Source organism: Lytechinus variegatus, chromosome 13, assembly GCF_018143015.1.
Source record: "Lytechinus variegatus isolate NC3 chromosome 13, Lvar_3.0, whole genome shotgun sequence".
NCBI lineage: Eukaryota > Metazoa > Echinodermata > Echinoidea > Temnopleuroida > Toxopneustidae > Lytechinus > Lytechinus variegatus.
This window is the reverse complement of record NC_054752.1, coordinates 10,089,949-10,114,866: the sequence shown is the minus strand read 5'-3', so window position 1 is coordinate 10,114,866 and position 24,918 is coordinate 10,089,949. Positions and strand designations below refer to the sequence as shown.

The window sequence follows — 24,918 nt, the reverse complement described above, 5'->3', positions numbered from 1 at the left end:
TCAGAGTTTGAATTAAACCTGACTTCAGAATATGGGCCCAGGGGGCCTGTTTCATAAAGGACTTGCAACTTTGCCATTATGGCAACTACCATGGGTAACCTCGATTTTATTTGGCTACTGAGCCCTGTTACCATGGTAGTTGCCATTATTACAAAGTTACAAGAGTTGTAAGTCCTTTGACATGGGCCCCAGATCTTTGGCAGTTTGTGGCTGTGGTAGAAGGGGGCAGACCAAGAGTTGTTGCATCCTCTCTTCCTCCCTGCAGTCGCAGGCAGTGTCTCCATCCCTGCTGTAGCCCCATTTCTGCACAAGGACTTTGCACTGTCCTGTGCCAGACCTTCAGCCATAAAGACCTAGCCAGATTGAACATGTGGGAGTGATTCACTGGGTCCATTTGGAAAAGATAAAAGTTCATAATTATTGATGAAGTAGTAAAAAATACAATAATGTTCTGCTTAAAGAACTTGGTACGTGACTAGTATTCAAGCCAGGATAATGATTTCCATGTTTTCATTTTGAAGCATATATGTACTTTATATCATGCACTATGCAAGATCTGTGTTGTTATTCTATAAAAAGTAGGTCTCGTCATAAAAATATGATAAGTGCATCACGATTGTTATCATTGATTATCAGAGCAATTCACTCATTCATCAATACATACTAATAATTGAAAGAAACGCGGTTACAGTCTTTCATATGATGTGCATGTAGGCATAAAGACGAAAATACCACCCTGAACTGTTTGCCATGTGAAGTAGGTCGGTTAATATTTGCCTTTATGATCAGTAGGTGTTCTGTTGGATATAATATTCAGGACAAATTGAAATTCAGTATTTGCTATCCTGACCGATTGAAATTATAATGATAAATTGAGAAAGAGGAGGAGGTGCTTACTAGTTTCTGCGCCTTCCCCCTTCCCCCAAATAGTATTCAAGGAGTATAAATGATAAAATACCACAATAAAAACTGATTGCAACTTGGTTAAAGGCCTATATTGAAATACAAAATGTAAGGATGATCATGGTCATTTCTACGCATACATTTAAGTGTGTAAAATAAGTACATCAAAATAAAATGCAGTACTTAGATCTCTTTCAAGAGACTAAATGATTTTGTTTTTCTCTCTTTTCATTTAGTGCATATGACTGTATAGTCTCATTAATTCAGAATAAGAAAACGTTTGTTAAAAGATCATAAAATACAAAGAGAAGAGTATAAAGATAATTTAGGCTACATGTGTGCTGTTATTGTTCCTCATGACTTGCCAACAACAATAAAAAACATATTTTCTTTGGTGCATGAATAAATACATTTCTGATTTGAAGAGGAATGTCACAATTCTATAACAGCATGTCCTTGATTGAATACTGAATAAAATGTTTTTCTTTGGAATATGTCCTTTACCGCACGTTTACTGATTTAGCAAGCAATGTCATACCCCTGTGTATAGATCAATAATAATCTGTTTCTAAATTTTCACCAATTTATTTTTCTCATGAGACTGGAGTTTTATGTTCCTGGCAAATTCTAAAAGCCATTTTGTTTTGAAGGTTGTCCTAGCTAGTACAATGGCATTCCAACACACCCCATAGTAGAAGTTGAATGAATACTGAAAAATTGTTTAATAGCAGAGGAAGTGGAAAGGGAAATTTGGAATGGGCAATTGTTTCTTTCAGTGATATGATGATGGATAGTGAGCAAGAGACAGAGGGGGGGGGATAGTGTACCAGTAGATAAAAGGTAGATAGAGAGCACTGGCAAGGCCAAGGGGGGGGGGGGGGCACAGGCAGCCCTCCCCCCTTTGAGATACAAATTAAATTTTTTCTTGTAGAAATTTGTATTGTTAAAACAGAAGTGTGCCCTCCCACTTTTGAAAGTGAAGACCTTTTTTTTTCTTTTTTTTTTACTTGTCAAATTTTTCCTCAGAAAAATGTGCCCCCCCTCCCCTTTGGGAAAATCTTGGATCCGCCCCTGATAGAGAGTTGACTGAAAAAGGAAAGGCACTGATGTAGTAAGAAAGAAATACGGAAGAGACAATGATACAGTGAAATTACCTCCCCCCCTCAATAGAAAGGAAGAGAAAAAATACAGTGACATAGAGACAGAGAGACATTAAGGCCCGAATTCACAAAGGTGATTTTGAAAACCCACAGTTGAGTGAGTCCATGGTTTATGTAGATTTCCTGTATAAATTACGCTTAATTTAGCGCGTGTATGAAAAATTCCACTCCTGATGCGCGCTTTTGTCACAGTGCGCCAAATTGACGCCTGTTGCCGTTGTTATCAACGCTATTTTATTCATGAGTCCACTTTTTTATTCATGAGTCCACTCTTCAAACAGTGGACTCATGAATGAAATAGCGTATTTAACCATGGTAACAGGCGTCAATTTGGCGTACTGTGACAAAAGCACGCATCGGCATTGGACATGTTTTATACAAGCACCCGATACTCACTAAATTAAGCGTAATTTATACAGGAAATCTGCATAAATCATGGACTTAACCGTGGGTTTTCAAAACCACCTTTGTGAATTCGGGCCTTAGAGACAAAAAGACACAGAAAATCAGAGAGAGCAAGAGATGATAGAGTGATAGAGAAAAGAAGAATAAAACATACATACATAAATTCATAGAAAGACATATGATCAGGAAAATAAAAGAAATAAATAAAAACTTGACTGGCAGAGATACAAAGACATAGGGAAGGATAGTGTAGTAATTATATTATCACCACTTTTATTTTTACACCTTTTTTGGGGGTGGGAGGGAGGGGTTAATAACTTGCACTCATGAGAAAAAAATTGTTTGCAGAAATGTTGATCATATGTGTTATACACCCTTTATTTGGCATTGTATTCTTTCCAATAGTTAAAGGTCAAGTTCACCCCAGAATAATGTTGATTTTAATCAATAGAGAAAATCAAACTAGCATAACGCTGAAAATTTCATCAAAATCGGATGTATAAAAAGAAAGTCATGGCATTTTAAAGTTTCGCTTATTTTTCACAAATGAGAGAGTCGATGATGTCATTCACTCACTATTTTGGTTTTAATTGTTTGAATTATACAATATTTCATTTCTTACAAATTTGACAATAAGGATCTTCTTGACTGAACCATATAGTATTAAACAATGCTAATTCCACATGTTCAGGGAGGAATTAATTATTGTTTCACTATGCAATGTCATGTAAAAGAAGACTTTTATTGAATGTGATTTGAACAAACAGTTCTTTTCTTTTCTTATGTTAAGAGTGTTGTTATGTATACTTTTAAAGTCAAAATTCATGTGAATACTTTTTGTTTCCTAAAAATCAATACCGATATAACAATGACAGTCGCCTTTTGGTGTATACATAAAATGTTGCATAATAGAAATAGATATGGTCTAGACAGAAGAGATTTAAGTTTGAAATACCTTTTTGTAAGAGAAATGGAAAATAGAATAATTACAAACAAAGAATGAAGAAGCCAGATAAGAGATGCCTGAGAAAATGTTAGATATATTGTGATGTTCAGTTTATTATGACGTGTGATGAATTATGAATAAATCCCTCGTTTAGAGGTACATGTACACAAAAAATTAACGTTTTACTTGACATTGAGGAGAAAAATAGAAATGTCATATTTTCACATAATAAAGTACAAAAGAAATAGTGAGTGGATGACATCAGTCTCCTCATTTGCATACTGACCAGGATGTGCATATATTTTTTGTGAAATTCAGTGAAACTTTAAAATGTTATAACTTTCTTATTTTACATCCAATTTTGATGAAATTTTCAGTGTTATGCTTGTTGGATTTTTCTCTTTTTATTTGAATCAACTTCTTGTTGGGGTGGACTTTTTTCTTTAAGTTGAGTAAATTCAAAGTCTTAACTATGATATCTGTGTGTAGGCCTATACTCTCTTTCAGTTTGTGAACGTGTTTGTTGTGTGCAGCTTGTAGCTTTCAAGGCTGTTTTAGGCTAGTCCAATCTGTCATTACTAGGGATTGAGGACAATCAAGATTAATTCGGATGATCTCTTTCATTGCGACATATAGAGGACATATATGCTCATAGATCATATAGTGGGGGGGGGTTGTTTCACAAAAATTTAAGTAGGAATTATGGGGCACTGCAAGAAACCTGCGATCAATCGTCACATTTCTATTTTCGGTCCCTAAATCTGATCTGTAGATTTTAAAATTGCGATAGAACATCTGCAATTGATTGCAAATATTTTCTTGCAACACCTTCCTAAAGTCACACTTAAATTTCCAGTTGCGAGCAGTGCAGTATAAAACGCATCTCAGCATCGGCCAAATCATGCTTTGAGGACACACACTATTTGGCAATTCCATAAAATGTTAAGTATTTTTGTAATGTATCCGACCTCCATTTTTTTTCTTCTCAAGTCTTACTTCACTTTATAAACTGACCGAGTCAAAGTCCTTTGAGAACATTATTACAGATTGTCAAAAAACAATAAATCAGAGACAGAAAATTTCATGAAGTTCCCACATATAGGAGGGGGGGGTCAGACGTGCATGTTTTATGGAATTGTCCTACCGCATGTTCATCCTTATGGTGGTGCGTTTCGTATCATTCCAGTCAACCTTTAAGCATGACTCTAAGTCGCAATTTAATCTTTGTGACCCACCCCTCCCCCCCCCCCCCTCCCCCGATTGCCATGACCATGCTGACGCACATGCACAGTGAAGATCATATCTCTCCCCTGTACTACTGCATTTCATTTGATTAATTCATATCTCAAGGTATTTGTGTTTAAATACACCACTACGATGGTAAGGCCTGGCATTGAATCTACTCATAATGAATAAGACCCATAGTGCTGGATAAATATCAACATATGCAGTGTGTCCCAGAAAAAAGGAAACCAGGATTCCCATGTCTTTTTCATTCAAAGACAAATGAATATGATATTTTGTATTTTAATTCATAATCATATAATTCAATTATTCCTCTTTATTTTTAAACCTAATGAGAGACAAACACTTCACGCATTAACAAGTAAGATAAGTTTTAAATTTTTAATGTCAAAACCAAGTTGCGCAGAAAAAATGCACAAGAATGGTTTGTGATATGATGACTGTGCTCATTCAACGATTGGCTCATTAGCATTTCTTTTGTATTCTTTATTAAGTTTCTTCCACTGATCCCTGAAATGAGAGTGGATTCAGATTCACACGTGAGTTTCTGCGCAAATCGTTTCTGATATGCCTCAATATTTATTGTTTGTAATCTGCCATGCAAAAACAATTTGCTAAGCTGTTGGTTTCAAATTATTGATGAGATTCCACTCTTGCCACGAGTATCAAATCTATAGTAAGAAAACATACATGTATTTAGTACTTGTTAAATCTATATTTTAAAATGGGTTTCCTCTTTTACGGATGCACTGTATAGGGAAAGCTGAGCAAATGTAAAGTGAGAGTTAATGAAGAAAGATGCACCGAGAATACAAAATGAAAATCTTTGAAACTTGATTTTCTAATATTTTCCCCAAAATATATATTGATTAATAATTACAATTGACTAGACCTTATTATTCATGTATTCTTCTTTATAGGCTTTACTAGCTATATCTTTCTGATATTGATGTTTGCATTTTTATATTTTCTATATTTATCTAGGCCACCATACAATAAAGGTCACTTTCATTTGTAAAGTAATAAATAAGAAATCTTGATGCACAAAAGATAATAATATTAATATTTTCCAAATTCTGGCAGTTATACAAATAAAAAAAGGAAACATCACACATAGACAGTCATTGTGATAATTGATCTGCACTTTTTACTCACAAAAGTCTGGTCAATATTAACTTAAAAAAACACATTGCCTGTTTAAGTTTGTCTAATATTGTCTGCTTTTGATGAAATAATAGTATTAATTTCCCGGCAAACTTCAGAAATGGGTAAAGGATATAACCCTGATTGAATCATATATCATGGTCAAGCTATACATCAAGGTTTGTTTCATATAGTGGGTTACATTTCACAAAGACTTTAAAACGACAAATGTACAATACAAATTTACTTTCAGCCAATTAGATGGATGGATTTCAGTAGCTTGAAACTGTTATTGCGAATTTGTTATCATAACAAGTTTTATGAAACCGGTCCCAAATGTCAAATAGAATTCCTAGACTTTGTTTAGGAAATATTAGACTAAGCAACTTGTATTAATGGCCTTTGCAATGAGGCACTCTGCAAACCTGTGTTCACACGTGACCATCGTAGATTAAACATTCGCATTTGACATTTGGTATTCCTAAAAATATGAGCACTTTAAGGGGAGGTCCTTCAATGCTAGCTTAGATGGAATTGTGTGCTGCTTTTATTATTGTTGGGTTTATTTTTTAAATCATTTATATACAAGAAGAAGTAATTGAATCAATACACTGCAATGTCTGCAATAAGGCATTTTGAGCTAAATATGATTGCTAAATTTAATATAAATATTTATTAGAGGACCTTTGATGGTAGGTTAGATGGAATTGTGTGCTGCTTTTATTATTTTTTTTCAAAATAATTTACATACAAGAAGTGAGTGAACCAATACAGTGCAAGTTAGCGAGAAGGCATTCTTAGCCAATGTAAAATTGATTGTGTCTGATTTAGGCCCCCCCCCCATCTGATTCCATTGATTGCATCAACCTAGCTGATCTCTTTTTGTTAACCAGGTCTGTTTTTCAATTGAACTTGGAATTTTGTTTACTGGTACTCAAGTTGCAGTCTCTCTACCGAAATGTTCATTTAAATTTGAAATATATATGTATATCAATTATATCCTTATTAAATAATAATGTAATAATAATATAAATCAGGGGCCTCGGAATGGTTTTGAAATGGGAGGGGGCGGGTTATTGGCTAACCATATACATGTAGAAAATCACAATAAGATTTTTGCTTTTATTGTTTGATAGATATTTATTATAAGAAAGAAGGCAGGGGGGGGGTAAAGCCCAGCCCCCTCCCCATCCAGTTCCACTGCCCCTGAAAATGACAGTCGTGTGAACTTCACTCTAAACTGTGCTAATCGCCCTTGGGATTAACTGAACTCGTAGGGCAAGTCCAATCCCTTGTTTGTATTAGGTTGCTACAGGATATCATACAGAGGAAGTTTAATCTCACACTTGATCTCGAGTGATTAATAGATCCCTTGCGCACTTCAAACAATCTTTAAGGGGTCTTTCGCACCAAGATCTTTGTTGGATAAAGAGAGAATCGGCTGTATAGACTTCAATGAGCGGATTTAATCTGAGGCGATGAAAGTTAGAGCTCACATTGTCATCTCTGTTGTAGTTCTAGTATGTAGATCTATGAATGTCCTTTGATTGAAGATATTATAGAAGTGGACTCTTCAGGCCTGAAAGTGTGGATACATTTAACTTGTATTGTTGGAAAATTTATTTCCATACTCCGGCTCGTAGATGACGGTGGCATTTCAAACTGACATCTTTGAAAATTTCTCGGTATTACACAAGTAACTCGCACATGATCTTGAGTAATATCCCTTTCACTTTGTCATAAAGCAATTGCTAAGAGGTCTTTTGCACCAAGATCATTGTCGGATAAAGGGAGTCGGCTTTATAGATTTCATTGAGTGGCTTCAGTCAGAGGTGTTGAAAGTTGGAGCTTACATTATCACCTACTTTTAGTTGGTCTGTGAATGTCTATTAGCTGAAGATTTATTTGCGGATCGAGAATGGACTTGTGGATAACAGTTGGATGTTTGAAAATTCTCAAATTCTCACGTTTTGTAACTACTGAACTGTTAAGGCTTCAAAGTTGCTGCCTGTGTATTCTATATATTTAAATTGTATTGTTGGGAGATTAATTTCTGGGAATAGGTAGGCCTATGGACAACATTGGCATCTAAAATTGAGACTGACGTCTTTGAAAGTATTGGACTTGCACAAGTAAATGCGACCTGCGGCTTAATCGTCACCTCATCGTATTAGCATCTGTTGATCAGACCTGCCATTTTCAAGCTGTATCTTTGGACATAGATTATTGGACTTTGAAAGACCTAAGCTGTGGCCGTTGAATTTATTGGAATATATATTTCCTGATTCATTTGACGTCAACCATGAAGAAGATTGTCTTGTGTCCCTGTGGGAATTTTATGGGAGGAATATTAGCCCATCCTTCATATAGGGTAATAATATCTGTGAATTGAATAAATTTAATTTTACATGGAAATTAAAGTAATAAAAATCTTTATTTTATTGTTCAAAATAAAAATTTGAAATAGAAATACCTTGAAAATTCATTTTTCCCAATTAACAGTGACAATTGAGCTTGGCCAGGGCTTGAACTCCCGATCTCCCAGTTGTGAGACGGATACTCTACCATACATCGTTTGATTCATCTACTATGTTTGTACTCCGATGTTAGTTGTGGGGGGGTCTTGACTAAAATCATGACGATTGTTTTCAATGAGGTTTTGACTAACATACATGTCCTTTGGCAAGACATGATTCTAAATTGACCTTTAAGTATGACATAAAATCGTGCTTAGTGCTGATGTGCACATGATTTGTAACACACGATCTTATTGATTAATATGCAGTAGCCCCCCTCCTAGCCTAATTTGACCAATACAGTGATACCTTTTTCGGCACATAATTAGACACTTAAGTGCAACTCTAAGTCAATACTTAACTCTCTTTGAACCTCCCCTCCCCCTGGATATTATTGTTTAGTGCTGTATTGATACTCTTTCTGACACGCCCATTTCCATTTTGTTTTCTTTCAGCAAACCGTGCGTTTAACGGTGCTTTCTGGTAAGAACCACAAAGCCTTGTTCCGAGTGAATCCGGAGAAACCTATCCAAGACTTCTTGCCGCAGGTATATGAGGAGAGGGGTATCGAGGCCCACGAATGCAGGTTACGGCTCGTTAAAAATCCGGACGAAGATATCGATTACTCAAAAAGCCTCAATGACTACGGTGGGGTCAACGAACTTGTCCTTGTTGATTTAAGACGTGAGTACTTTATTTTTCCTTATATCTTGGGTTTTTTTTATTGTACCTTGACCGAATCTGGATCCTGTGTAATAAAGACTTGTTATAGTAACATACGGACAATTTCTATAACAAATTTACTATCAGCCAGTCAGATTGAAGGATTTCAGTAGCTTCTAACGGTTATGTAGATTTGTTATTATAACAAGTTTTATGAAATGGGTCCCTGGTTACTGATATTTCTTGTCATAATTTTATTGTGTGCTTACCGAACACTTTTTATTTGGTCTTGTTATGTTACCTAGATAAAATATATGTAATGATACAAATATTTGTAGTTCTGTAAGAAATGCCTTTCCTTCTGTTTTGGAAGTGTTGTATTATTGATTCAGTTGTGTACATTTGATTTGACATGGTCATTCGAACAGCTTTAAATTTGCCATTGAATGAAGTTGTGGATAGATAGTAGAACAATGACACTGCACACCAAGTGCCCAGAACATACATCATTTAATACTTGGCAGTAATATATTGTCCCATTCACTGTAAAGAATGTATTTTTGTTTTTGGGGGGGGGCAAAATGATAATCATAATACATTATTTTTAAGGGCTTAATAATGGTGTTTCTAAGCGGACTGTGTTCTGTTTATGGTTTATACTTGGGATTAAAAGAGAAGAAAGAAAAAAAAATGTGGCAGGGGAAGAGGGCCAACACTTCAATAACCCTAATGGGAATACATGTACATGTAAGAATTGAAAGGACTAGATTGTTTATTTAATTTTGTTTTTTTTACCTTAAAATACACGATAAACCTAGAATTGTATAAATGTGACAAATAAAATTTGAACAAAATCAGTCTTTTTGATTTTACTACTAAAATAGCAGATGCCCCCCCCCCCCCGAAAAAAAGTATATGACAAAATCATTTTTTGGCATTCAAATGTTTATCAAAGTTAACCTTTCTTTTATATAAGGGGAAGAGGAAAGCTGACAGTCAGAATTACATTGATTAACATTCAATTTCATTCCCCTGTCTTGTATAACACGACACCAAATCACTTGAGAAAGATTAGATCTGAAGTGTTTCGCTTAAACAGAATCCTCTTGACTCGACTCCGATACTTGAATCATGCATGAATACAGTACCCGAAACCGACGCTCAAATTGCCATGGCAACGGGAGATTGTATTCATCTGATCAGCCCAAAGCACCTGCTGAATCTGTCTCTTTCTCTGTCTAAATCTATTTGTTGTAGATTGGAATCCATGCTGTGTTACGTGATCTGAATGATAGAATCCATGTTTTTTCTCTTCTCTATATGTTTGCTTCCTGAGCCCTGTAACAGAAACCTTAGTGATTAATCATTGTTCTTAAAGTCGCTCTTAAAGAGAAATTCCAGTAGTTGCAGTAAACACTGATTTCATGAGAAAGTCTGTAAAACAAGGCTTAATTGTCAGTATATCATCGAGGATCTAGATCTGGTACAGTTACATTAACTGAACTTTGTGAAATCTTGAAATCTACGCTGAAAAATGTTCACACCGAAGATCCCCAACACAGATAAGCGCACGTGGGACAATGTATAATTATTGCTTAGGGCGTCGGGCCCGACGCCCTACCCAATTCCTGTGCTTATTTGCTGATTTCTCAGCAATTACACAATTTCTTCCAGAATTCTTTGGAACATGCGTTTTATTTATACAAACAGACACTTTGGTGGTCATTTCATTGGATTCTGTACGAACTCATTTTGATATCGTTACCAAAACTAGCATTTACCTTTAACTGACAAACGGTTTTATGAAACACCCACCAGGGCCATATATCATAAAGCTTAGCAATTGATATGATTGATGGCACTGATTATTGTATATGATCAATCGTAGAAGCCAGCCCCAACTTCAATCACTGAGCTTCATGTTTCTGGGCCAAGATCTTCCTGGATTTCTTGTTTCTTTGCTTGTAATAAAATAGAATCTTTCCTTTCTCACCTACTATCTCACATCCATTTTACTTGGCCCTGTCTTACAAAGAGCTACGATTGATCGGATCAACCTCAACTACGGAAAGCCAGCAACACCCACATCTATAATGCATGTTGGTTCAAAATGTTTTCTAGTTTGTGATGAATATTCATAAAACCATTGTTTTCTTGACAATTTAGTGTGTTCGTCTTTGTTTACAAAGGACATTTTTGCAAATTTCATGTAGAAAAAATTATGACACTGATGGATTTCCATAGAGTTACGATTGATTGGATCAATTATTACTCTTTGTAAGACAGGGCCAGTGGCCCATTTCATAAAGAGTTACAACTGTTGTTTCTTTGCCATTATGGCAACTACCATGGTAACTTTGATTTTGATTGGCTGCTGAGCCCTGTTGCCATGGTAGATGTCATAAAGGCAAAGTTACAACAGTTGTAATTCTTTACGAAATGAGCCCCTGGTTCTGTATTTCCCACCATTTTTGCTCTCTCATTCTCTCTCCTCTTTTTTTTAATTAATATCATCTTAATTCTGCTAGAGTTTAGATCTCTCTCTCTCTCTTTATCATCATTTTATTGCAAAACCTGGGAACGAGCATGATCAAGTCTTTTTCTTTAGACTTTTTTTAAATGTGGGTAGGTCTACATTATTGTTTTTAATGTAAAAAAACTGTGTTTGATCTGTAAACTAAAAGATTATAATTTTTTTTAATGATTTTGTTGGGATTGCTTGGGATTTTTTTTTCACAGCGCCTCCCCCACATGAGCCAGAACCTGTTCCTATGGAGAAAAAGAAAAAGAGTGTGTTCGGGAGGAAAAGCAAGAAAAAGGTAAATTCAGCAGACAGATGAATCTGTTTTCATAACAATTTTATGAAATATGTGATTGTGTTCATAATTTTATTGTCTCATATGTGTTCACACTCATAATTATGCTTTTAGAGTGATAAAAGAATATCATTTAAATGAAATTTATAATGATCTGTTGTGTAAAAAAATTGTAATCTAAAAGTAGATTTTGGAGCAACAGCACATCATCTCCTTATTAATCATGAAAGAGTATATCTCTACTTAGAATATTGCTTCATTAAACCTGTCACAAAATATACAGAACTTCATCGATGTTAAATATATAAACTTATATTGTGGCAATTTAATGATTAGGGTGTAAATCTGTTTCTTAAAACTCTAATAAACATCACTTTACTGCAGTAGTACTTACAATATATATGGGGCTCGTTGTATAAAACCTTTGCTATAAAATAAACTCTGGCAAACAAAATTATGCCATTGAAAATTACACATTAACAAACTGGCAAAAAATTTGCCAGAATTTTTATAGCAAATGATTTTAATAGATGCCTATGGAGTGTACACCAGCTTTTGAAAGAAAATTGAAGAAAAAAAAACTCTTAAAAGAACCTATGTAGACTGACCAATGGCAAGTTTATGTCAGCTCAGTTATTACAATAAAAGTATCATTAATATGCAGGTTTTTATTAAATTTTTTCAAACAGTTGTCGTATTTTGGTTTTGAATCACCACCACATCTGGTTATTGCTACCAGTCAGGTAATTGCAAACCTGATCATTCCAGAAAATGGCCCCGTAAATTCCTGAAAAGTCAGGTCCACTTTACCCAATGTTTAGTGACAATTAATGATCAGTCAAAGATATGAATGTTAGGGTCCACTTTACCTGTTTGTTTTTGTAAATTATGAACAAAATTTACAGAAGGTCAGGCATACCTTACCCGACCTTGCGGGAACTTAGGGGGACTTTTCTCAAATGGTCGGGTTACCTAATTGCCGACCAGATGCGATAACCCGATGTGATGGCATAAGCCTCATAAAAATATCTTAAATTTACTCTGCAAAACAGAGTTTTGGTATCACTGTAAACATGTGTATTTAACAATTGTTTGTATGATTATTCCACCTGTTTCCATACTAGGGAGAAGGGGAACCGGTAACTGCATCACCTATAAAGGAAGCACCACCTCCAGAACCCACTCAAGCACCGCCACCAGTCAGGCAAGCATCAGCAGACAGTACCGAGGGTGCAGAGAGCAGTACCCTTAAAAAGCGGAGACCTGCACCGAAACCTCCAGGTGTTAAGAAGGAACCAGCACAAGATGGACACTTACATGTAGTCAAACCCTCCGTGGAGGGGGTGTCGCGCTCGGCTCACGGTGTGTCCAAAAAGAGGCGGGCGCCTGCACCCCCTCCGGCAGGGGGTGCGCCCTTACCTCCAGTAGCGGAACCGACTCCAGAGGTAACCATCGATAATGGAAGCGAGTCGCCCGCACTCGCTGATCAGCATAGACACATCTCATTCGGAGCCGCTGAAGTCATTGAATCACCCCAAGACACGCCCACTTCCACACCCACTGCCACGCCCACAGACACGCCCTCAGACACGCCGTCATCCACCTTAGAGAGGAAAAAAGATGGTGGTGATGCTGCTTCGAGTGAGGATGTCCAAGTAGAACCTGATTTTTCAACTCTGGATGAAGGTAATTACAACCAATCTCATGATGAGCACACATGAGCATAGACATTTATTTAACAAACCAAATTTTAATTTCGCCATTAATACATGTAACTTTCAATTCTATGCTTTGTTAGTTCTGACCTGAGAGATTAAAGAACTTGTACAACTCTAACTTCAATGAACTAAAATAAAGCAGTTGATATTAAAAACAGCACTGACTCTTGAATTTGAAGATTACACTAGTTATATATAGCTATACGTAGTTGCTTGATTTTATAAGTGCATGTTGCTTACAGCTTTTATTTTGTACTATAGTTATAGTTAATGCATGTAATTTGCTTTTAGTATATCGGGCCTTTGGTATTGATTGCTTATTGGATTGTTACATGTGACACATTGGATTATATTCAACCCAGATGCGATCATATTTATACATACCCTCATTTTGGCATGTTGCTGTATAAACACATCTTTCACTTCCATGGCCTTTTTGGGTATTATATGTATTTCTTACAATTAATTTATGATACCTGTGAAGTAAAGATTGAGTTCTGGGGAAAGGTGAAAATACTGGTAAACTGTGAGCTTTCTCAATTTTTCATGAGAATAAGGGAAATTAAAAGGTCCACTGAGCAAAGAAGTTTCTTTCATAATCAGTGTAATATATGAGAAGGAACAGCTGATTACGCTTGGAAAGTTTGGGCTGAAAATTCAAACTAGAATCTTAAATATAAAGTCCTGTATATAAATATACTTTGCCATGTATCTATTTTGTGAAAATACCAAGTTGGGGAAAGTTTGTGAATTTAAACTTTAAAATAGAATTTGTTCGTCCTGATATCTCACACTGGATACATAAACATTGTGTAATGATTCTGTTACGGTAATTCACAATTAATGACCTGAACTTCCAGTTTTATCTACAAGCCTTGTTATTTGACCATTTGGTAGATTAACAAAAAATGGAATTAAAGATGTCAAATCAAATACAGGTATTTATTTTCTGAAGTTGAAAGAAGCTTCCCGTTCAGGGCCCATTTGCATGTGCATGATTATTTTCATTTCCCAGTTCCCGACGAAGATATCCCACCACCCCCCGACTATGCCCCTCCACCACCACCGGTGTTTGACCCCCCTCCGCCCCCCGAAGAGCCCCCCTCTCCCGGGGGAACCCGAGGAGGATGTGGAGAGGTTGATCCAGGAGGGGCGCTTGACGCTGTCCCCGGGGGTGGGGCTCGAAGGCAATGATACGCCCAGTGAGTGTTCCTCAGGTGAGATGACAGTTAATATCTGTTTGTACGGTAAACAAAGTTTGTTTGTAAACAAACTTTAATCTCTGTCTGTAAACAAACCAAAGTCATTTCTTACAAATTATTCCACAAGTTGTTTTTTTTCATCACCCATCTTAAAGTACTGTAACTCCATAACTAACCTTGCATAGTTGCATTAACTTTGCTCATTGATATACTTAATGTTGTACTCCCCTAACACAACTCATTTACTACGCATCAATTTGTTTAAAAGATTTTCCCTATTGTGCCCTGCGTCTTTCATGTGTGTCCTCCGAATTATGTTTCCCCCTCATGAATGTAATCATTTTATTTTGATGTAAACTGTGTATGATATGATGTGATGTTAACTAATGATGTTTCATCTCTTTATATATGTATATGTATGTATATACATCGTAGTCCTCTAATAGGATAAAGATGTTTACTCTTCCATGTCTATATATTTTTTTAAGGAAAATGCCTCTTTTATTTTTAAGTGTTATGTATATTCTTTAGATCACTCAAAGTGAAAAGAAAGATTTTATGAATGCTATCTTGCAAGAAATGTCAATCCCTGAGGCACAATGCTCAACAACGATAGTTTGTATTCAGAGGCTTAAAGAATGGATGAATACCATACATGTAGATCTACTATCTTAATACCTACATGTAGTTATTCTTAAGTTGCATTAACCACAATATGCATGTTATAATGATACTTTTTAAAACTTGCTTCTGTTTTAATACATGGTTGCATATCATGTTATGTTCCCACATCTCAATGTAGATGTACATGTAACCTGAATGAGAAGCTACTGCGTTAGTGTAGAAAGCTGTCAATATATATTGCTCTACTGCTGCTCCAAAGTTGTTGGCTACTAACAGAGTTTTCTGTAACCTTTCGTGATAAATATTCCCATCTTTATACTAACACTATAATCATAACCTCTTCACGGCCATACTTCCCTGTTATCACACCCATTTGGTGATTTCAAATTCGGTGCTAATCTTTTGGTGATGGTGTCAAAGGTCATAGCTGGGGGTTCGATCGATCCCCTTAGGATTTTCAGAAGCAAGGAAAATTAAAGGATAAAAAGGAGAAGAGACCCGTAAGAGAAGGGATCATGACCTCACCCATTACCACCCCATCTTGACAACAACCATTACCAACGCATCTTGGCCACACCCAATACCAACCCATCTTGACCACACCCATTACCACCCATCCTGACGACACTCGTTACTACCCCATCTTGAACACACCCATTACCATCCATCTTGGCCACACCCATTACCACACCATCTTGGCCACATCCATTACCACCCCATCTTGGCCACACCCATTACCACCCCATCTTGGCCAAACCTATTACCAGCCCATCTTGAACACATCCATTACCACCCCTACTGACCACGCCTATTTAACCATACCTGCACAGACATACAACAGTTTACCTGTCATCGTTAATAACCAAACCCCATTAACTAGCCCAATCTACCAGTAACCACACCCATTACCGCTCCAACTATTAAAACTGCACCCATCTTGACCACACCCATAAACCACCCAATTGATAGGTACCTTAACAGAAGTCGGACATGTGTCCATTGCCTTGCCCTTACAATCAAACTATCAAAGTAGCTTTTTCTATCCCCTCATGGTTTCTCTATGAAGAAACTGGGGGATTCAAAGGTATAAGGCCCTGAGTGGGAAATCTGCAGCGAGAAAGTGGCTCAGAATTTTGCTAAGGTACCTACAGAACCCCCCTCCCAACAATCCTTGCTAACCCCCCTCGTGACTCTTGCACCCCCCGCAGACCTTGATCTTGCCAGTAGCCTTGGTGCCTCCGCTACCACTTCCAGCCTCATTAAAAGCATGGAGGACGCTTTTGAAGAAGCCCCTAGCGGTGGGCCACGAATGTAAGTTGTGTGTAGACTGCTGCTTGCTGTGTGTTTACATTCAACTTTCATGTATGGGGCCCGGTTTCACAAACACTTGGAATTATGGTAACTACCCACTGTACCCTTGATTTTGATTGGCTGCTATAACACAGGCAAAATAAAATATTATTTTAGGGGGCTTTATTTCACAACGTAGTGCCTTAATCTTCAACACTCCCAATAACATTATAATGAATGGGATTTCCAGGGCTACTTTTTTTTGCTCTTTTGAGCATTTTGGGGGCTTAAGTGCCCCAGCCCCAGTGAAATTTTTCCCCTTCTATAACATATGGCAAAGTTACCACAATTGCAAGTTCTTTATGAAATGGGTACCTGTAGTTTGTAGTTTTTTGTCGAACCATCTATGTGTTTTCTTGGATTGCAGTAGATTGTGTGATATACAGTATATTTGTTTATTTGTTTTACTATCAAAGGGCCTATTGTTAAGAGACCCTGTGTTTCTCGACATTCCTGCTCTAAACTCTGTGTCAAGTATCCCCCCCCCAAAAAAAAAAAATCATGTTATACCATTTGCTACATATAGGAACTTGATTAACCCTGTTTTTTTAACAATTATATATTCAGGTGATGAATAGGTTAAAGGAAGATATTTTTTAGCAGGGACAGGTCTTTCAGAGTTAACGACATTTTAACGATTTATGATTAATTATGGAGTGATAGCTGACTTATGTTTTCATATTGATGACATGACGATGAAGGGGATTATTACCCAAAGTCAGAGAATAAAAACTAGAGAAAAACTAGTGATTGATGTGTCAAATCTGTGCTTTCTTTTGAGTAGGTTACTTAACATGATGGTTCGATTTTATCTGCAGTGCACTTGTTATAAATGCTTTTTGCTTCAAGTTATGTTTGTTGGTTCAAAATCATTTTTAGTTACACAAGTGAAATTAAAACATAAAATTATGTTCAAACCTTCATAACACGAGCCTTCGGTATTATTATACATGTACTTAAGAACGATTTGACCTATTCACATGTTAAGTCTCGATGGAGATGAATCATATTTTAAGCAAAATCTCACATGATTCCTGCATTTTTCACTAACGGAGTGCAAAAAGAAACAATTATTTTTAGCCATTTCAACTACCTTTTTCCCTCGGACTACCATTATTTTATGATTTTGTATCATAAAACCTACCCAGGTAACAGAACTATTATTTGATCTAGGCGATGTGGTATTATTTGAACGGTAGCGTGAGCAAAGACATTACCTGGTTAAAGTCCATATGCTGCTGGCATTTAGGGCTCTTTGGACTTCTTTATTGACATTGTTCGTATGCATTATTTACCGGGGAATATTTCGTTCAGAATGCATGCACTTTGGGTGGAACAACACCTATTCGTTAGAGTCATTTTTCTCTTTTCTTCTCTCATTTTAGCAAAAAATTCAATGCATTTACTAAGCTCGTAAGACATTTTTTTATTGATATTGTTCTTACTCAATGCTTACTGTAGAATAAATATTTCCTTCAAAATGCATACATTTTAGAGGGGATGGCACTCATTTTCCTTTTTTTTTTCTCTTATAAGAAAAACTTTAGATTGTTTCTAATTCAAATCTTTGGACCCTTGTATTGACATTGCCCTTACATATTACTTAGAAGGATATTAGGATAATTCAGACAAAATGCATATATTAAAGAGGGAGCAACAAGATCTTAAAACAGTCTGTGGGCTGTGTTTCTCTCACTCTCTCTCTTTAGAAAAACTCTGTTATGCCTACTTCAGACATGAATCAACAAGATTTTTGAGATACAGTCATATTAGAGATTAAAAACCTCGTGAGATTGAATGAAATTAGAGATTGAATGAAATGGAAAAAAATGAACTAAAAATTGAGCCAGAAATTTGGTAATCACTTTCAAAATGACCATCTTACAATGCCCATAAAATTGTGCTTAATGGCACATAATACGGATCAAACCAATCACAATTTTTTTTGGAGGGAGTTCGGAGGGGGGGGGTTTCACAAGATTGAAGTATGACTTAGAGTTTCACTTTTAAGTGCAAAAGGCCTGACGGCATTGGTCAAATCATGTCAAGAGGACAGTGGATCCAGGATTTTCCAAAGGGGGGGCACATTTTCCTGATGAAAATTTTACAAGCAAAAAAAAGGTGTTTTTCACCTAATATTGAAGGTCATTTCGCCCATGGAAAATTTGACCCCCCCCCAAAAAAAAGGTCCTCACTTTCAAAAGGAAAGGGGAGGGAGTAGCCTTTCATGAAGTTTTGAACACTGATTTTTCACCGACAAGTGTTATAAGCTGCTGAAATACTTGCATTTCCAGTGGAAACTCTGTTCGTATGCTTCATTAACTGCTTCACTGTTCACATGGTTTGTCCATGCAACATCAGTTTCCGAGAGGAGGCATCCTCTGCCCTCCAGCTTGTATAGACCTTATGCATATGAAGTCATAACCTCATAGCGCCCTCCCTCAGAGGACATAGGAATATGTGTAAAGGGAGTTGTCAGAGATGCGCCAGCTGCAGATACTCAATGCTTGCAAGGAAAAGGCTTAGCCTCTAAAATGACAGCACGATGACGTTGATGCATGAGGTCTATTGGCAATATTGTTCGTTTGAATCACCTTTTAGTACAGTTCATGCATCGATTACCAGATTATGATACTTTACAATGACAATTGATTAAAACAAGTTTTGTGTGTAATTGATGTGCCTTTAACGCCACTTGTGTCACTTCTGTTTATGTGTTATGTTTGCATGTGTGTGTTTGCATGTTTTTAATCAGCATAGCATCATTATGTATCAACTGCATGTAAAAACCATTTGCCTTGCCAATAATACTTTGCTTGCCTTTTAACACTTTCATTTTAAGGTGAGTGATAATGACTGCTTTATTTGTAGAAAGAATGTGTATACTACCTCTTTAAGAATGTGTATTGTTTACATTTATGCTACATGTTCGCTGGTTGCTAAAAGTGCAAATTACAAATTGATGATCATCACTTCATTTACAAGTCATTGATATCTTCACTAGTCCTTCTCTTTTATTGAAAGAAATGAACAGTAGTACTCTCTTTGATATTAAAAGGGGAATCCAGCCTCGGCCATAAAATGTTGTGTTTGAAAGGAGAAAAATAAATCAAACAGAATGGTGAAAGTTTGAAAGAAATCAGTCAAGCAATAAGAAAATTATAGCTGCTTTAGAATTGAGATCACTAATAGTATGTAGATTTCAAATTGGCAACTAGGTAAGTGACAAGGGGCAAGGACAACTTTCCCATAGGCCATGTACTTTATTATCAGGGATTTGTGGTTTTCTCGTAAGTTCCTATTCCCCTGGGGCAGTAATTTTGATATAATCCAGGTAATATATTGTTTTATGTCCTCATGAAAGAAAAATATAATTTGAAATAAAACTTTTGGGGAAAACGACAGTTTAGCAGTAATATGTATTGGAGTACATGGAAGAGTAGTCCTTGCCTTACATCACTATGACATCCCATGTGCGGCCAATTTGAAGTCTCCATGGGTGTAATGATTACCATTATTTCCAACTTTTAAAAAATCATAACTTTCTTGTTTGTCCAATATTGTTCAAACTTTCACTTATCAACTTGTCTGATTTTACTTTTTCTATTAAAAACAAATTTTCATTTGGGTTGGATTCCCCTTTCAAATGGAAAGGGGTGGGGTATGGTAGAGAGCAATGACTGTATCTATATTGAGGATTATAGTCTACCCTGAAGTGAATTGGCGAATGAACACAAGATACATGTAGAATAAAGATTGCAATAAATAGAACTCAAATTCTCATATGTTTTCATCATATAAGAAATTAATGTTTAAAATGGAAGGATTTTTTAATCAAAATAAAAGGAAAATGTACCGATTCCAATGTTGTGTACAATTTCCACTTTCAGCTTCTGATATCACAGTACAATGTATTTGTGAATCGATAAAGTGAACAATATGAAATGAGTGTTGATTGATTAGTTTTGAGAAACATCCTTTCAGAACATAGATATCATAAAAGATCAGTGATTAACAGCAAGTAGGTTTTAGCAGACATGAACTTCTTTGTGTTTTTTTTAATTGTTGGACCTCGCAGACCATAATGAGTACTTGTCCCTAAACCATGAGAACTTTTTGTACCAAGTAGTTACCTTTTTTATCATTACCTCTAGCTTTGGCTAGTGATGTCACAGCAGAACAAGAGGTCAGCGTGTCGGAGGTCAGTGTGGCCGAGGTCAATGCACCAGAGGTCGACGCGCCAGAGGTCAACGTAGCAAGCTTTGACCAATCGATGCCAGAGGATCCCGAGTCGGGGGAGAAAGTTCAAATAGATTCAACTCTGACCAATGAGAATGAGGATACCACGGAGCCTAGCTCAAGCGATGCACCAACCAACCAATCAGAACAAGCGACAGATGACAACAAAGAAGGTAAGACAAAACATTTCTGATCATCTCAAGCCCTATTAATCTAGCTGTGGCTTCCTTTAATGTGTCATTTTTGGTTTTATCTGTATTTTGAAGTGATTTTGTTTTGGTGTTATACTATACTTTGGTGTTTGTGAACTTTGTGATATTCCTAACAATCCCGATTTGGCCTAATAGTTTCTATTGCGTTTGGTTTTCCCTTGTGTTGCCGTCATACTAATTTCTATTCTCATCGTTCATCTAATGTATGCTGTGAATAACATTTCTTACTCAAACTTTGCAATTCTACATATGAAGAGCACATATTCTTTAAAAAAAAAATCTTATTCATATCTCTAAATTTTCTCTGAATAGAATTTCTCTAAACACTTTTTGCAGCGCATCTTTCAAATGAAACTTCCCTACTTATATTTCTTTTTGCAACATGAGAGCGATGTTCCAACCAAAACAAATTCTTCAAAAAGTGATAGGTTGTATGAGAATTAAACTTTGATTTCAGAAAGGGAAATAAAACTTTAAGTCCTTTAGATACATGTAGGTGCTTGTTCAACCAAGTTTCTTTGAGAATAAATAAGATAATTTGATCAATTTCAAGCTGTACAGTGACTAATAGGATAATAAATTTTATTATGACAATGCATCCTATTACGAGATGAAAGCAAGAGTCCTCAATATTACTATTACCAATTCCTTTAAACACATGAAAACAAAGTATTACTGATGTGAAAATGTAAACTTAAATTCAATATTTGTTTTGTTTGTTCACACTAAAGATGTAATATATCTAGAATTTATAATCAATGATTTCTTTAAAGATTAAATTTCAAATGTAGGACAAAAAATGAAATAAAATTAATGTTAATGTAGGGCAACGTCTATAACTTGCATGTTTAATCAAGTGTGATCTTTGTGCATGAATGGTACATAATGACACAAAATACCTTGTTAAAGATATTTTGTTAATAGTAGTTAAAATACATTTAAGATGATATGTTATTGTGAGTTTCATTTCTTGTTCCCTTTCCCAATTCAAACCAGTATTAATGATTCCTTGTTTTTCACTTTCTCATTCCCTCCATAGATTAATGTAGCTTAAAGTAGTTGGGGCATTAGAATATTAGATATCATAGGAATTAGTATAATGGAGCACCGATCACTCATGATATAGCCTATAAGGGTTGAAGCTAAGCTTGATAGAATACTGAACGAGAGTATTTAAGCACATTTATGTATCTAATTTAGAGTTTATAACTATAGGACAGATCACATGTAAAACAAATGAAAAGATAACATTTCCACAGAATCTGATAACTCTGAATTAGGTAATAGATATTTAGTTAACATTTACTTTAAGAATAGAAAGTTTCCATTGAAAATATAATTTCATGAATTTTAGAGCATAAATGAATCTTAATAGTAACTTAAGGTTTTTGCAACACAACTAATCCATATGTACATCACAATGCAGATTGTTAGATTGATAGTATGCAGCGCTTAGAAACATTTGTATTAAGCGCTATATAAATGTTGTATATTATTATTTTTATTAGTTCTTTGGTGCACTCTGTATGCTGTTGTGCAGTAGAAGTGCCTTTTGTATTGTAGTTTAATATAGAGAAAGGGCAGTTTATGTGCACCCTTATGTCTTTGGAATCCATTAACAGTATCTACCTCTGAAAAAAAGCATGTGAACCACCCCCCCTCACCCATGAAATGATCTGTATTGAATAGCTTGTTGTAAGTGATATAGTTAGGCAGTTTTAGTAATCCTATATGCATGTCCATGCATGCTCCCTTCTTAGGGTACTGTTACACCAGTGAAACTGACTCCGTACTGATCAAAGCTTTTATGTCCTTTCCGATGATATATCATCAGTCGGTTTTGTGTCGTTTCATTGGTGTGACCAAAGCTTTGATGTGATCCCTCTCATTCTAAGGTTTCACCTACACCTCTTTTGATCTAGTCCTGTGATATCGATCATCACCACTATGTTTTCCTTTGCTTTCAGTTTTTAAGCTCTCTCTGTTGTGAATTGTTCTCTCTTTTTTTTTTCTTCCTGGCATGCCTCATTCCTCCTGCCCCTCCTCCTGACTGCTTTTAACTCCTTTGCACCATCCCCTCATCAGCCCTCTCACCGCTACTACTAACCTCTAACAACAAGCTTGATAGTGGGTGCAGTCTTACTAAACCATCACCGCAAGAAATGGTACAACTAACCACAGAATCCAGTAATGGACCTGTGAAGCCTGTTCCTAAACCTAGAAGTCTTCTGACTCCGCAGTCGTCCAATGAGAGCCAGTGTGGTGCATCAAGGGATCGCAGCGTGAGCGATGTAAACAAGGATTCGGGTGTCCCTGTACCAAAGCCAAGGATCACTAGGTTCTCCTCCGATCCGCAGCTTGGCTCTCCCAGCAAAGAGAGCAATGAGGCTCCTAAGAAGATCACCAAGCAGACTTCTGTTGATCAGATCAGTGGGCGATACAAGAAAAGGAAAGCTCCAAGACGTCCTCCTCCGCTGACTCTGAGCTTGGATAATGGAGATTCTTCGTTGAGTGCTCTTCAGTCGGCTTTCTTAGAAGCATTTAAGAAGCAGCATGTCAGCAAGGTTGCAACTGCCCCGGTTCTGAGACACAGACCGTTAAGGCCTCCTCCGCTGCCCCCTACGTTCAGGAAAGACAGAAGTTCATCCACCACTGATGTAAATTCTGTCAAATCAGTTGACATCACTTCCAATCTGAAGCAACCATCTGCAACCCAGCAAGTAGAGACTAGCAGTAACCCTCAAGAAACATCCAAACCAGTTGCTCCTGCAAGAAGAAAAAAGAAGAAATCCTCTGGTTCTATGAGTGATCAGGTTTCATCACCACAGAAGGTGGCAGCAGAAAGTACAGAGACGTTGCCAACCCCAGCCATTCGAACAAGAAAGTCTTCGAAGAAAGCTCAGAATGAGTCAGACAATAAAAAAGATGGCAAACCCTCTGTGACGAGTCCAGGCTCTCATCAAAATCCAAACATCTTTGAAGTTGAAGTGGAGATTGTGGCTCCTCCTCGGCAAGCAAAGCAAGACAAACTCTCTCCCGTAGCCCAGGGATCGACTGGAAAAACAGCTGGTGAAGAATGCACTCTTGATCTTAATACCAGTACAAAGGACAGAAATGCAACTCCCAGATCAACAGAAAAAAAAGCCTGTAGAAGTCAAATCTCCTGTTGATCAAACCGTGCCCGACTCAGAGCCTGATCAACCAAACTCTCTCAGTGGTGAATTGGAAGGCACACTCAAGAATCGCCTGATGCTCCTTCACCGGTCAATGAAGTTTGATGATAGCTTTGACACCATCGATATCAATGATGATGTTTTCCTCGATGACTCCTTCGCCGATGCTCCGTCCGAACCAGATGCCCACAGTTCTGAGCAATCGGCCACCTACCTGGAGTCTGCAGATGCAGTAGACAAGAACAAAATGATATCTTTGTGGCCAGAGGATGTGAAAGAGAAGGGGATGGAGGACGAGATATCTTCAGGATTCGAGAGCGAATTCATCTCGTCAGAGGCAGTAGTTGTGGAGAATATCCCCAATCTTTCTTCATCTCCTGTCATTCCTAAAACCAAAGGTCAGCCTCTTTATATCATATTCTCCTAATTATTATATTCCAATTATCAGTCAAACTCTTTTATCCTAGTGCTCTCTTCATTCATTTGCACAATGGTCTGTCCGCAGTGGTCATTTAGCGTAGATGATGTTCTCACTTCCGAATTTCCATTTGATTCTATATTCTTTCAGTTTCCTGAAGGCAATCTGGATTTTATCGAGAGCCC

At 36.7% G+C, this 24,918-nt stretch overlaps 1 pseudogene; it reads left to right on the top strand.

The window, feature by feature from the left end:
- Positions 1 to 24,918, top strand: part of LOC121426248 — a 71,796-nt pseudogene that overhangs the window by 36,491 nt on the left and 10,387 nt on the right.